This window comes from Triticum dicoccoides, chromosome 3B (genome assembly GCF_002162155.2).
Source record: "Triticum dicoccoides isolate Atlit2015 ecotype Zavitan chromosome 3B, WEW_v2.0, whole genome shotgun sequence".
Classification (NCBI taxonomy): Eukaryota; Viridiplantae; Streptophyta; class Magnoliopsida; order Poales; family Poaceae; genus Triticum; species Triticum dicoccoides.
In genome coordinates this window covers 333,801,993-333,816,181 of record NC_041385.1, presented here as the reverse complement: position 1 = coordinate 333,816,181, position 14,189 = coordinate 333,801,993, and the positions used below count along the sequence as shown (strand labels likewise).

Below are 14,189 nucleotides of genomic sequence, written 5' to 3'. Positions count from 1 at the left end.
TAAAACATGCAAGAAAGTCTTCTGTTTGTTTTTATCATGCAGCCCTATTGCTCCTGAGCCCAAATCCCGTGACCATGCCCCCACCTCTCCTTGAAGGAGTCTGGTTGCTAAAAAGTGAGTTTTCTTAATCAGTATGTATGGCCTCTCTGCACATGCCCTTTCTTCGTATTTAAGAGGCCCTCAAGCTTTGTCAGTTTTCTTAAAGACATGGAATTTTAATTTTGATAGTCCCAACAACAGTGAGTACAGATGGAGCTATCTGTTATTTATTGTCAATCTGACATACTTTTGTCACCTTCTAGCATGTTTTAAGCTCTATGAATGAATGATGTGTGCCATGTTTTTCTTCTTCATTTTCATGCGGAAGTATTTGATATATCCTCGGTATGGATGATTGATTTATTTGCAGAATGTCCCAGAAATTGTGAATCTCGGTTTACAAGAATCAACACGAATGCTGAAACATTGATTTTTTTGAAGGTATTTTTTTCCTCTTACCAAGCATTTTCCTCATGTTTGCTTCCAAAACGTTACTTAGCAAGCATTATATGATCGATGGAATTAACTTAGCAAGGATAATGTATCAGTTTAACTTTTGTAAAGAAGCAGACGAGCAGTGCAGTCACCCTACATTAAAATTATGAGATATGTCATAATTCCGACAATGGTTTCATATAGGAAATATAAGATATGCATAGAGAAGAGCTCAAACTGGACATTCTTTTGTTTTAGTTTTTATAATCCTTGGTAGAGGGTGTTATATATTTCCATAAAAAAATCAGTGACAAAGATTTGAATGTAGTAACATGTGTTTATGCTTTAAAGTCCAGTGTCGAACAGTACCCATGATAAAGCTACATGGTGGATGCTATTCATCACATAAGGTGAGCTTATATGACTTGGTTTAACCTTTCTAGATTATGTTACCGAATGTTAGGACAAATTTTTGATATGTGTATTTGTAGAATTTGCTGATGTTTGTTGCAAAATATGGTGGCTAGGCACTATGCTCCACACAAGCAAAACCATCAGTTTCTGTTTTCATCATTGCACCAGCCTTTTCTGTACCAACAATGTGACGCTGCACTACTATAGATTTTCACAAGCCATGGAAAAATAAATAGTTTGACAATCGATAGCCTCCAGTCTACAATTGTAATTTGGAGCTATTGGATGCCTGAATGTCTCGCATTCCTTTGGTGATTGTTGTGTTGTGTTCAAAATTGTAGCTCGAGAGGAGGAAAATAATTAAATAGCAGGTTGTACAGAGTTGCTAACATACCATTTCTTTGTGACTTCATGGTCTCACCATCAATTTTCTGAAAGTATATTAGCATCTTGTTCTTGGAAGACCAGATTTTCGTTATGTACAGGAGGTCTAACCAGGCCTATAATTTTTTTAGTCTTTTGTTCCTTTGCTTGATTTGGCGCGTGGCGTGGGCATCTGTTTCAAGTTGGGTGGCATACAATCCATGCAAGGGTACTTAGTTGTTGTATGTATGGCAGCTATCTTGCCTATTAGTCCCCACTAAAATTAATTTATCTCTCCACCTTTTTGGCTCATGGATATCGATGCGAGTACTGTAGGTACATAAATGCTAGAGATTACCACCCTTGAGTAGGTTTCTCTAAACAGACAATATATGGTGGTTATTTCTGCTACTGTAGGTTTTTCCATGGTTCTAATTGTGTATATGGCATATTGGTGTTCTCAGAGTTGTGGTTCTAGATTTGCTCGCTGCTCTATAGATCTCTTATTACAAGAACTAATTATATACAGTGAGTTACCTCGCACCATCATTTGGCCTTTCAAGCGCTTGATTTGGATTTTTTTAATGTTATCAAAATAGTGTCCCTGTGTCTTAACAAGCCACCCATTTGTCATGTGTATGTGTTGTCATTCGCGAAGTTGTTGTCTGATGAAGACAATTTGTTTGTCAAGGTCACCCAAATTGAGTATGGTCTCTTTTATGTCATTGCTCTTCCAGAGTGCAATTTTCTTTGCATGGCATACACCAGTTACTGTTAGTTGCTATGTTTGTTGAAGTTCCATTACAAGTTAAATAAATGTGTAGTGTGATATACTGATTCTTATAGTTTGATAATGTTATGCGCGGATGACCTTAGATATGTAAATAAAAATACCTTTAAGAAAACTAAGCATTCAATTATTGTTCTGTTGTGTTATCGATTTCACCGGTTTTATGTCAGCCGATTAGTTCTGAAGGATTCCACATCGGGTAATTTAGATTATGTTACTAGAGTATTAGGAGAACTTCCTGATATATGTATTTAGAGCATTTGCTGAGATTTGATGCAAAATATTGATGGCCAGGCATTATACTGTGCATAAATACAATTTTTCAGTTTTTATTTTTGTTGTTGCAGCAGTTTTTCTATAGCGATAGCCAATAGTGTGACATCACACTACTCCATTTTCACAGGCCATGCCACATCTTTACATGTAAGTTTGTTCTCTATATAGTTCTCTTTCCAACCTTTACATATCCTATTTGTCGTGGGATCTGGCTGCTTTACTATCTTTTCCTGGTGTGGACGATGTTATAGAGTGAGCTACCATCACTTCCCATTACTAACTGTAATCGATAAATATGTGTTCATGTTGTAAAAGATGGATATTTGTCGAAGCCATTGTCATGTCATGCAAATACTTGCAAATTAACTATATAGTTTTTTTGGATTATAAAGCGGAAATGATAAAACTCTACAACCCTTGTGTGAGTGTCATTTGATTATTTACTTCCTCAAGTAGTATGGATATAGTGTTGCCAGGATATTAAGTATATTCATGAAGTTGTGCAAAGTTCAAAATTGGTTGTGGTATCTCGCATTTGTCAAATCCTCATATGTTGCTGGTAGTCACACTTATGCTCAGGATATTAAGTATGCTTGTGCTATGTTGTGACTAAATAAAAGCAATGTACATGCTTATCTTTTGTTTGCTCTACTTAAAGAGTCCAGCGTTTACCCAGAGGGCAATTATATGTTCCTACTTCTCTCTCATGTGTGACATCAAGAAAATCACTGATGTTTCTATTTTACTTAGCGTGCATTTTGGTTTTCAAATAGTTCTGCTTCAATTTGATATTTCTACATGCTTTTTGCTTGGTAATATGATGTATTGTTTTCTAGCTCTAGGCCTACTTGTGTTCAAGGTTTAGTTGATTGTGTTTCTTAAGGATGTTTTTTAATTAGCGGCATCAACTGCCTTTTCTTCAGGATAAGCTGACACCTAATAAGGATCATGAGAACAACAAAGATGCTAAGTGGGAACCTTTTGGGGTTAAGGATATTAACAACAGGGCTTATGAGGCCGAAGAGAGCTCGAGTGGTGTCTTTTGATTCTTGAAGCCCTGCACTAGAAGCAAAATAATTCATAGGCTTTAAAGCTACTACACTTCACATCGTTAGGATCAATTCTTTTTTTCGGTTTCAAATACTCTCCAGTTCCTCCTATTTGATTGATTCATGTGATGGACATTCTGTCAAGCAAATAAACAGAAGGCATATGTATTGTTACGAATGAAGTCATCCATACAAGTCAATATATTAATAATCCCATATGTGGAATTCAAGTTATAGAGAAATTTTATTATTCTTCTGTTAATTGGTCGCTTGATCAAATGTACTGTAAGTGATGTTCTTATTCTTCAAGATATAGAGAAATGTTATTGTTCTTCATTGTAGTGGATGATATCCATCCCAATTGTTAAGATGATGGAAGTACTACTGAGGAGTTTTGTGTCTCACCGAACAAATCTGCCAAGGAAGAATGGCTAAATAAGTGCCGAGGAAGAAGGGATAAATAAGTCGTTCGATTCATGGGCCGAACTGGCTGCCATACGACTGCTCTCAAATATATGTGCGTCTAAGTGGCACATAAATACTCTCTTTTTTCAAACACACAAAAACAAAGTTGATAGAAACACTACTCTTTTTAAAATAGTATAAGGCGTCCTTAACATGTTTAATACATATATTTTCAATGCAATGTGATTTTGAGTGAGACTCTATGCTACCAAAGTAAAATGTGCATGCACATCTTATTGTAGATAACAAACCTATATTTTTTTTATGAAACGTGGTTAAATTTGTTATCGTATGCGCATTCTCACAACAAATATAACTAATACATATTTTTTTACAATGCGCACATGGATTCAAAAAGATGCACATATATTCAGTGGCATGATTTTGAATGGGATTTTGTGCTACCAAATTAGAATGTGTATATACATGTTATTATAGACAACAAAATACTGTTGTTTCATACTAAAGGGGATAGATTTTTTACTTAGATTTTGTTTCAAATAGAACTCTATGTTATCAAATTTAAATGTGTATATACATCTATTGTAGACAGCGAGCCCCTGTTTTCCCCAACTTAGAGAGATTAAATTCGTTGACATATGTGCTTGCCCATAATAAAATCAACTAAATCATGGATTTCTTTTCATCGCTAACATGGAATTAGCAGGTCTCTGCGCCATTTGGTGCAACGGGTCCACTAGTTCTATTAATATGATCCCACCAAATTCATCTATCAACATGAAAGCCTCATAATCCACCAAAGAGTCTCAGATAATTCCTCAAGGTCACTGATATGAACTCATCAAGTCATTAGTCCTCTATTCCTATATCCTCAAATTGGTCTTCCCTATGGCATCGTCAGTTTTGGTGCTATCTTAAGATAATAATGTGCTCGTTCACTATGTCCCCTAGTTCCATTATGAACCCAGTGCTGAGCAAGGTTATGGAGGCTTAATTGGTTCTCTTGCAATTCCATAGTTAAGAACATGGTTAAGGATTTGAGCTGGGGCATCTCGTGAAGGCTCGAAGGGTCTACAGATGGGTAAACATAACTCTATGGGGTTGCACTTGGTCGAGGAAGCTGTAGCAAAAGTCTTCAGTGCTAGTTGGCCGGCGAGGTGGAATCCTTGGTGCATCTTGTCTTGCTGGTCTTCAGTTGATGAGAGAGATGAGAGGGGAAAAGTAGCATACAGGAGGGGAATGCCTAAAGGGGGTTCTACAGTGCAAGTGCAAACAAACAAGTGCCAAAAGGGCCAAACACAAGCATTAAGATAAGGAAGGTGATATAATCGTGTACTTCTTGCCTAGGGCAAAAGGGCGACTTATATCGAAACACAAACAAATAAAAACAAGCAACAACACAGAACATGGTTCCATTTGAACCATAATAAGGACTCGACTGTGCATAGGGGGTACATGACTCATCCTACCCTAGGGGTTCTCGGACTTGGTAGACGTGCTTTGCTCCATGCCTCGTGCAACCTCCTGGATTTTCCTCAGGTGTCGCTACGTCTCTTGTAGTTGTTCGATGAAACGATCCGGGCTGGACCTGAAGAATCTTCATCAACTTCTTTCCTGATGAGCTGACGGGTTGAAGGTGGTTCCTCGTACCTGGCATCGACTCGGTCTTCTGTTGTCTTCTTAATCATGACAACCCCTTTTGCCTTCTAAGGCATCGACGGTACCAGGTAGGCAATCCTTTATGCAATTTATATTAACAAGGCATAGTAGAGGTCCAATCTGTCAGACACATCGTGGATAGTATCATCACCGAGGGCGGGGGATGCCGAGAACCGTTTTCCTGCTCACTATAGTGAGGCAGACCAATTGGTGAGGTTCTCATCCACCCGTGGTTGTCGATGCAACAACGGTAAGGGCAAGGATGCTCTATTAGCGATGAATATCATAATCTTGCATATCTTACACCCTGGCCGTCGTAGGACAAGGTTGCATCATCCCGGGGCAGTGGTAAGGGTGTCACCACCTTCCGAGTCTTGGTTTCCTTAGCCCTCGAGATGGTGTCTTCTGTCTTGTCGTGGTGTCGCCAAACTTGTGTTCAGAAGATGTGGGTGAATGTTTGGCATGGTGTTTTCCTTCTAGACTATGCACGAGGATTACAAGGAATCCCGTGGTCAGGGGCATGAGGGTGCTAGCGACGGTTTGCAAAAGTTTTGAGGGGGAAGAGGTCAATAAAGAAAATATATCTTTAGTTTTTGAAAAACTCAGAAGGGAACAGAAGTATAGATAGTTTTTGAAAATTAGTGATAGTTTTGAAAATAGTTTTACCCTAACTAGCGACCATGCTAACTAAGGCTTCCTACAGTCAGGATGGCTCTGATACCAGCTCTGTGGGGACCCCGACTCATAAGACAAGATCATCGAATGCATGTGTATAGTGATCCCAGAGATCAATGCTCACTGAACACATAGAAACTGGATAATAAGAGTCTTACATCCATACATACCGTATTACACAAATTATGACCATTACGGTCAAGTTTTCATAAACTCGCAGCGGAAAATCTTCAACGATAGCATGAACCCATGCCATCTGCCTTAACCCTACAGGTATTCTAACTAGGAAGCATCCTAGCTCGCATGTTCATCACCAATGTATTCTCCATCATATCTTGTTCTTTCATGCCTGGCCAATAAAATAACTAGTGGAAAGCCAATGAGTACTTTGAATGTACTCACAAGCAACCCATGTTTTGGATCAAGGTACAACAATGCATGATGTAGGTAAATTTTTGCAAAAAGCTAGTTTTGAGTGATATGACATGTTCAACAACTTGTAAATCATGCATCATAAGAATTTAAGTAACCATGAGGACGAGTTACAAGTATCAACATAAACGGAGTTTGGATCAACTTCAGGTTAATCAACAAGTCAAGTCTTTTGACTTGACCCAAGTAGTTCTTTCCACTCATCCATACACACACACACACACATACACACACACCAGGTTTCGTCAACATTTGGATGTAGCCCAAGAGCGGTTACCCAACTGTGCTTGACAGTGGACACGGCTATTCGAATAGTTTTACACTCTACAGAGGTTGCACACTTTCCCCACAAGATCCGGGAGCCTTCGTGTCACCCATGATCCGCGGTACCTCAAGTACCCGGGGTAAGCACACGATCACTACCTTTCCCTAGACGCCACCAACATGGAGTCCACTTGATTGATATCAACCCCCCGTGCCACAATCATGCAATGGTGTGTCCGTGCCCTGTAAAAACAGTCATGGCCGGCCTACCTGGCACGACCCCGTCCTGAGAGTGAGCACGCCACTCTCGTCACTAGTAATGCGCAATCCATGCTAGAGTGGACTAGGTATTCAATAATTCCCTTTCTGATATAAGGGTAGAGTGGTTGCGCATGTATGGTTGGAGTAATGTCGCAACTTAAACCAATCTGTTTTCGAAAACAACACACTCAGTTGCCTCGGTACACCACTTCTTTATCAAGTGGTTACCTAACTCAACATCTCCCTTGGGCATTAGTGGCACCCAACGGGGTTTTAGAAAAGCCGTTAAAATACTTTTGTTCCCATCACCATGCATACACCCGTCTAATTTGCGTAGCAACTACTTTAGCATCCTATCTACTCCCACCCACACAACCCTCATAGGAAGGAAGGGTCATGCACAATGCAAGTATCAACAAGGAAACGGAGGAAACCCACCAAAGTAGTTACCACCTCATCATGATTCCGATGCCATAATAATAAGGGTTACATGAAATGCGTAAAAAGGGTTTCATAGACATGGTCAAAGGACTGCTTGCCCGTTTTAACAAAGTCTTCAAGGTCTTCAAATATCTCTGTCCCAGCTCCAAGTATTCCATCTACTTTGTCAACTAACATAAAAAACAAACACAATAAGCAACACAACAAGGAAAACATAAAAGTGCTCTAAGAATAGGAATTTGACTTTTCTACGACATCCCTGGTTATATGGAATATAACCAGAGTGGTTTCATTGGAATTGGATCAGTGGATACTTTTGAACATTTAAATATGATGGAATCAAGGGAGTAATGGATTTGCAAGAAGTTTACAAAATTCCTTTTTATAAAAATGAGTGAAAGCACCCATTAAATCATTCATGATTTTAGAATAATTTAGAAATTTGTTTCACTGGATTTGGAGTCCAGATGAACATCCTATGGATTTTTGAAGTTAACATATGTGAATAAAAGGCCTATTCAATAGATCCAGTGGAATATAGGCATACTAAAAATGTTCATTGTTGACTATTAAATAGAGCATGATTTATGGAGTCATTAGGAATTTGAATCATCAAATTTGGAGTTGAAATGAATTTTCTATGGATTTTTGAATCTATCTGGAAAAGAAAAACAAAAGTTTTTACCTAAAGAGCTAAAATCTGCCTAGGGCGCCGGATAGGAACTTGGCCGACCCAGCAGCTCGGTCGCGCGGTCGGGCGGGGGTGACGTCGAAATCACCCAAGTGGAGTACGCCTTAGCTGCGGGAACGCAGAAGAGAGCGAACCCGCCTCCACTTGCTAGCGTGGCTCGGTGGCTGGGCCACTAGCGAGTGGGGCTTGCCCACAGGTCATCGCCTTCTTCTTCCTCCCGCGCGCTCGCCTGGATGAGGGAGAAAAGAGCCCCGACGGCGACTCCGGCGCTACGGAGCACCTCTTGCGACGCTCCGGCTATGGATGAGCTCGGCGTCAAACACCGCATCCATTGGTCTATGCCCCGGCTGCCCGGGATGGTAGAGATGACGGTGGCTCGGACGCCGACGGACGGTGGCGTTGGGCGAGATTGGGAATGGTGCTATGGTGCGCACTCGGACAAGGGGAAGAGTGTGGGAGCTCCGCCTTGCTCAGGGGAGCCTACAGTGGATAGAGGAGAGGGAGAAGATCTCGACTTCAATCGAATTTGAGGGGAGGGCGGCGGTGGCCATGGCGGCCATGTGAAATGAGCAGAAGCTCTTGAGGGAAAGTGAGAGGTCCGAGAGAAGTATGGGAGGGCAGTGAGCCGTATTGTGAGCTCAAAGGGGGTCGAGAAGGCCAGATGAGGTGGGGAGGCGAAGGTTTGCCACGGACCACGTCCACGGTCTCGAGTTGGCAACACCAGGGCCAAATGGCGCCACTGGTCGTGTTTGGGGCGCTTGTGGGCGTGGACTACGTCGAGGGAGAAGGAAAGGGGGAGCAGGGTGAGCTTCTGGCGGGACCCGAGCTCGCGCGCCCACTGGCCGAGCCGGCGGCGTTGGTCATGGGCAATAAGTGGTGAGAGAGAGGGAGAGAGGAGGGGGACGACCGGGTTGCCGTGTTGTGGACGCCGAGGCCTTCGACTGGAGCGCGGGGGAGAGCCGAGGTGGTCGGGAGCATTAGAATGGGGCGGCTATAGTGCAGAGCACTGTAGCGCACTCCAGAGCGAGGCTACTGCACGCCATGGCATGCCACTGGCATCCTGCACGTGTCCAAGCCTGTCCACTAGCTCTTGAGAGTTTCTGAGATGCTCCATGAAGCTTAATAGCTAAAGCAAGTCCATAAATAAAAAGGAGGGAGGGAAAAAAGGTGTTGCCATGGTGAAAAGGGAGGGGTAAATCAGGGTTTTACCCTCCTCGATTATTGAAACAGGGTCAGAGCATATTACTAGAGGTATAAGGCAACAATGTGGAGTGGTGGTAAAAGTGGGGTCAAGGGGAACTAGGGAAGAGGTGAAAACAACAATTTTGGTTTTCTGCCATAAGGTGTTTGTTACTGGTTTGGACAAGGTAAGAGATTCCCATTGATATGATATTTAACAGGATTAAATGGTAGATGAAAATGAGGTTGACCACCAAGTTTGAGCTTATTTGAAGAAAGTTGCCAATGTAACTTTGGCAAACCCTAGAAATCAACAGAAATTGGTTTTACAAGATTTAGTCATGCAAATCCTTTCTCCTTGATGTACCACTTGGTGTAGTGTCATCATTTGGGTATTTGAGTAGGTCCACAAAGTTTGGGATCAAATGGAGAAAGTTGGCAATGCAAGTTGTTAAAATTTGGATCTGGTCAGAGAGGGTTTTGGGGCACTTTGATCAAGTTATCCTCCTCTCCAACTTGTGCCATTAGGTATAGGTGCATAATTAGACCATTTGAGCATGTGAACCAAGTTTGAGGGCATTTGGACACGTTTGGCAATGTAAAGTTGCTCAAACATCAAAATGGACAGAAATAGTTTTGGTGATGTTATCGTGTTCTCCAATACACGAGGCTTGGCAAGATCATCAAATATGTCATATGTGACATGCTAGTATTTTCCTGGAATTAATGAAGAATATTTCCTTTGTAAATATATCAAAATCTTGAAATATACAAAAAGGGTTTTTGATGGATTTGACCAATATTTTGAACATGACCATGTGTTGGAACTCTTATATATGGACAATATATGTCCACTGAGCTTCCCTAAATTTTCTCAAATATTTTTGAAACTTTAAATAATCTTTACCTATTAAAGACCATTTCTGGCCTAAAGAAAAATCCTTTAAATAAAATAGCAAAATAACTTTTAAAATTATTATTTTTTAGTTTTAGGGAGTCCTATATCTAATAGGATTCAAATATACTTTTCAAAAGATTTTTCACGCCCTAGATTACGTACTTGTAGTTCAAGCCTCAATTCAGGGGGTTTTTGAAAACCTAGTTTAGAAAATACTTTTTGGCCAAATTATTTTTGCAAGAAAATTATATTCTTCCCTATACACATGGCATGATCATTGGGCAAAGTTTTGGATCAAGGAGAAGGAGTATAAGAGTTGGAGGATTTATTGATTTTTAGAGCGCTTGCAAATAGCAGACAATAGTCCAATCAAGCAAAGCCAAAAACACTTAAAAGTTTTTTGTAAAACCACATTTTATCATGATTTATTAGCTTTAGTGTTGTGGAATGAAAATCAGGGTGTGACACTTGTCAAGCCCAATGTGCGATCCTATCCGATAGGAACTTGAAGATCCCATCAAGGATAGAGCCGCATATTGAAGACGCTTTTGCAAGGTGGATATCATTATATCGTACCATATACAACACAAATGGGGATACATACAAAGGCATAAAAAGGCCACATGGATACATCAAACATCATATAGAAGAGCAACATATGACCACGGATGAAAACAAACGGAAAACAAGAACGGCATCCGCCCTGCTAGCACAGGCTGCCAACCAGGAACCTGTCCCTCGATCGAAGAAGAAGAAGAAGAACTCCAAAACAAGCAGGCATCACTCTCACGTGAAATCATCGCATTACCTATACCAACATCTGTTGTTGTAGTAATCTGTGAGCCATGAGGACTCAACAATCCCATTACCATGGGTATCAAGACTAGCAAAGCTTAATGGGTATGGGAAGGTTAAGTGGTGAGGTTGCAGCAAGCACTAAGCATTGTATGGTGGCTAACTTACGTGTACAATAGTAGGAAGAGTTACTACGCATAACGGTCGCAACTAGTAATGATCAATAAGTGATCCTGAACTACATACGAATCAAACATAACCCCGTCGTGTTCTCTTCTCGAACTCACTCGAAAAGAGACGGTCACGGTTATGCACGCGATTGATGTATTTTAATTCGGATCTAGTGTCAAGTTATCTACAATCGGATATTATAAATTTTCAATCTTCCACATAACCATGGGCACAGCTCCTAAAAATATTTAACCCTGCAAGGGTGCTCCAAGTGGTCCATTATAAATTCCACGCGCATCTGATGGAACATCCTCACACCATGAAGAACATGATGCTTACGATAAGGAATTCCGATGGACCAGCCTCTCAAACAAAGGTAAAAACTAAACCAGCAAGACCGCCTGATGTACAGACAAATCCCTATAGGAGTCGCGCGTATCTCGTTCTCACGGCACACTGGATGGGCAAGACGTCGGGTTGGCTGAGACCCTGGTTGCCCAGGGGGCGCCGGACATTGCCTAGTTTGGACCAACACCAACGGCACTGGCCCCCTATATTATGTTGAATTAAGAATCCTCGGGGACGCGACCCCCTATGCTAATTAATTAATTATTAGTATTATTATGTAGGCAAATTTTAAAACCAAAGTTGGGCCTTGCTGGAGAAGTTCTTTCCTAAGCGATTGGTCAGGGGGTTCCCAAACACCCACATGTGTTAGGAGCGCTCATCAAGGAACATAACACCAGTATGATGGAAACTACGGCGGAAATAGTGGAACAAAAGACCAGGCAAAAGGGCGAGCCTTCCACCCTTTACCAAGTATATAGATGCATTAATTAAATAAGAGATATTGTGATATCCCATGATATCCATGTCCCAACATGGAACAACCTGCACTTCACCTAGTAGCAACATGCTACCTCTTGAGCTTGCGTTAGTTTTCCCTTGAAGATGAAAGGGTGATGCATCACAGTAGCATAAGTATTTCCCACAATTTTGACAACCAAGGAATCAATCTAGTAGGAGATAATGCACAAGTTACCAAATACCTGCACAAACAATCAACAACTTGCACCCAACGCGATAAAGGGGTTGTCAATCCCTTCATGGTCACTTGCAAAAGTGATATCTGATAGAGATAGATAAACGGTAAAGTAAATATTTTTGTTATTTTTGGTTTATATATTGGAAAGTAAAGATTGCAAAATAATAGATCGGAAACTAGCAAGATATAAACGAGATTCAATATTATGGAAAAGAGACCCGGGGGCCATAGGTTTCACTAGTGGCTTCTCTCAAGATAGCAAACATTATGGTGGGTGAACAAATTACTGCCGAGCAATTGATAGAAAAGCACATAGTTATGATGATATCTAAGGCAATGATCATGAACATAGGCATCACGTCCGTGTCAAGTAGACCGACTCCTGCCTGCATCTACTACTATTACTCCACACATCGACTACTATCCATCATGCATCTAGAGTATTAAGTTCATAAAGAACGGAGTAATGCATTAAGAAAGATGACATGATGTAGAGGAATTAACTCAAGCAATATGATGAAAACCCCATCTTTTTATCCTCGATGGCAATAATACAATACATGCCTTGCTGCCCCTACAGTCACTTGGAAAGGACACCGCAAGATTGAACCCAAAGCTAAGCACTTCTCCCATTGCAAGAAAGATCAATCTAGTAGGCCAAACTAAACCGATAATTCGAAGAGACTTGCAAAGATATCAAATCATGCATATAAGAATTTAGAGAAGAACCAAATAATATTCATAGATAATCTTGATCATAAATCCACAATTCATCGGATCTTGGCAAACACACCGCAAAAGAATATTACATCGAATAGATCTCCAAGAACATCGAGGAGAACATGGTATTGAGAATCAAAGAGAGAGAAGAAGCCATCTAGCTAATAACTATGGACCCAAAGGTCTGTGGTAAACTACTCACGCTTCATCGGAGAGGTAATGGTGTTGATGTAGAAGTCCTCCGTGATCAAATCCCCCTTCGATAGGACGCCTGAAAAGGTCCCTAGATGGGATCTCACAGGTACAGAAGGTTGCGGCGGTGGAAAAGTGGTTTCCTGGCTCTCCTGGATGTTTTTAGGGTATAAGAATATATATAGGTGAAGGAACTAGGTCAGGGGAGCTACAAGGGGCCCACGAGGGGGGCGTCCTACCCCCCTAGGCGCGCCCTCCAGCCTCGTGGTCGCCTCGTTGCCTCTCCGACTTCATCTCCAAGTCTTTTAGTTTGCTATTGGTCTAAGAAAGATCATCGCGAAGGTTTAATTCCGTTTGGACTCCGTTTGGAATTCCTTTTCTACGAAACTCTAAAATAGGAAAAAAAAAGAAACTAGCACTGGGCCCTCGGTTAATAGGTTAGTCCCATAAATAATATAAAATAGCATATAAATGCCTATTAAAGATCCAAAACAGATAATATAATAGCATGGAACAATAAAAAATTATAGATATGTTGGAGGCGTATCACAGTGCTATAAGAGGGACTAAGCAAAGTGGTAACATAGCCAAACAACGGTTTGCTAGGACGGTGAAAAGGATAGAGGCTTATAATGGCAATTTGGGAGGCTTGACAAATAAGTGATAGGTAGCGGGACATAGCGATAGCATCGAGACAACTAGCAAAGCAAAGATAGTAGTGACATCCAAGGTAATGGACATCTTGCCTGAAATCATGCTCGGAAGAAGTAGAGGAACCAATGTAGTCGAACGCATCCTCACAATCGCAACGAAAACCAGGAACTATCAAGAAGAAGCACAACCGGAAATAAGCAAACAACACAGTAAACACATAAGCATAAAACATGGCATGATGCACAACCAAGTATGATGCATGAGAAGAGTAAATGTTGTTACTCATGACAAGAGATGAAGCATATGCAAACTACATATTT

The 14,189-nt window shown here is 41.0% G+C and overlaps 1 long non-coding RNA gene across 2 annotated transcripts; it reads left to right on the top strand.

Moving 5' to 3' along the window:
* The first annotated feature begins 251 nt into the window (after window positions 1-251).
* On the top strand, window positions 252-3,322 carry LOC119281272. Of its 2 annotated transcripts, none has more exons than XR_005138343.1 (3): window positions 252-480; window positions 2,389-2,464; window positions 3,241-3,322. It is a non-coding gene; the product is annotated as an uncharacterized LOC119281272 (long non-coding RNA). The 2 variants fall into 2 exon arrangements; XR_005138342.1 differs by having other exon boundaries at window positions 264-480; window positions 2,392-2,464.
* Window positions 3,323-14,189: the final 10,867 nt, after the last annotated feature.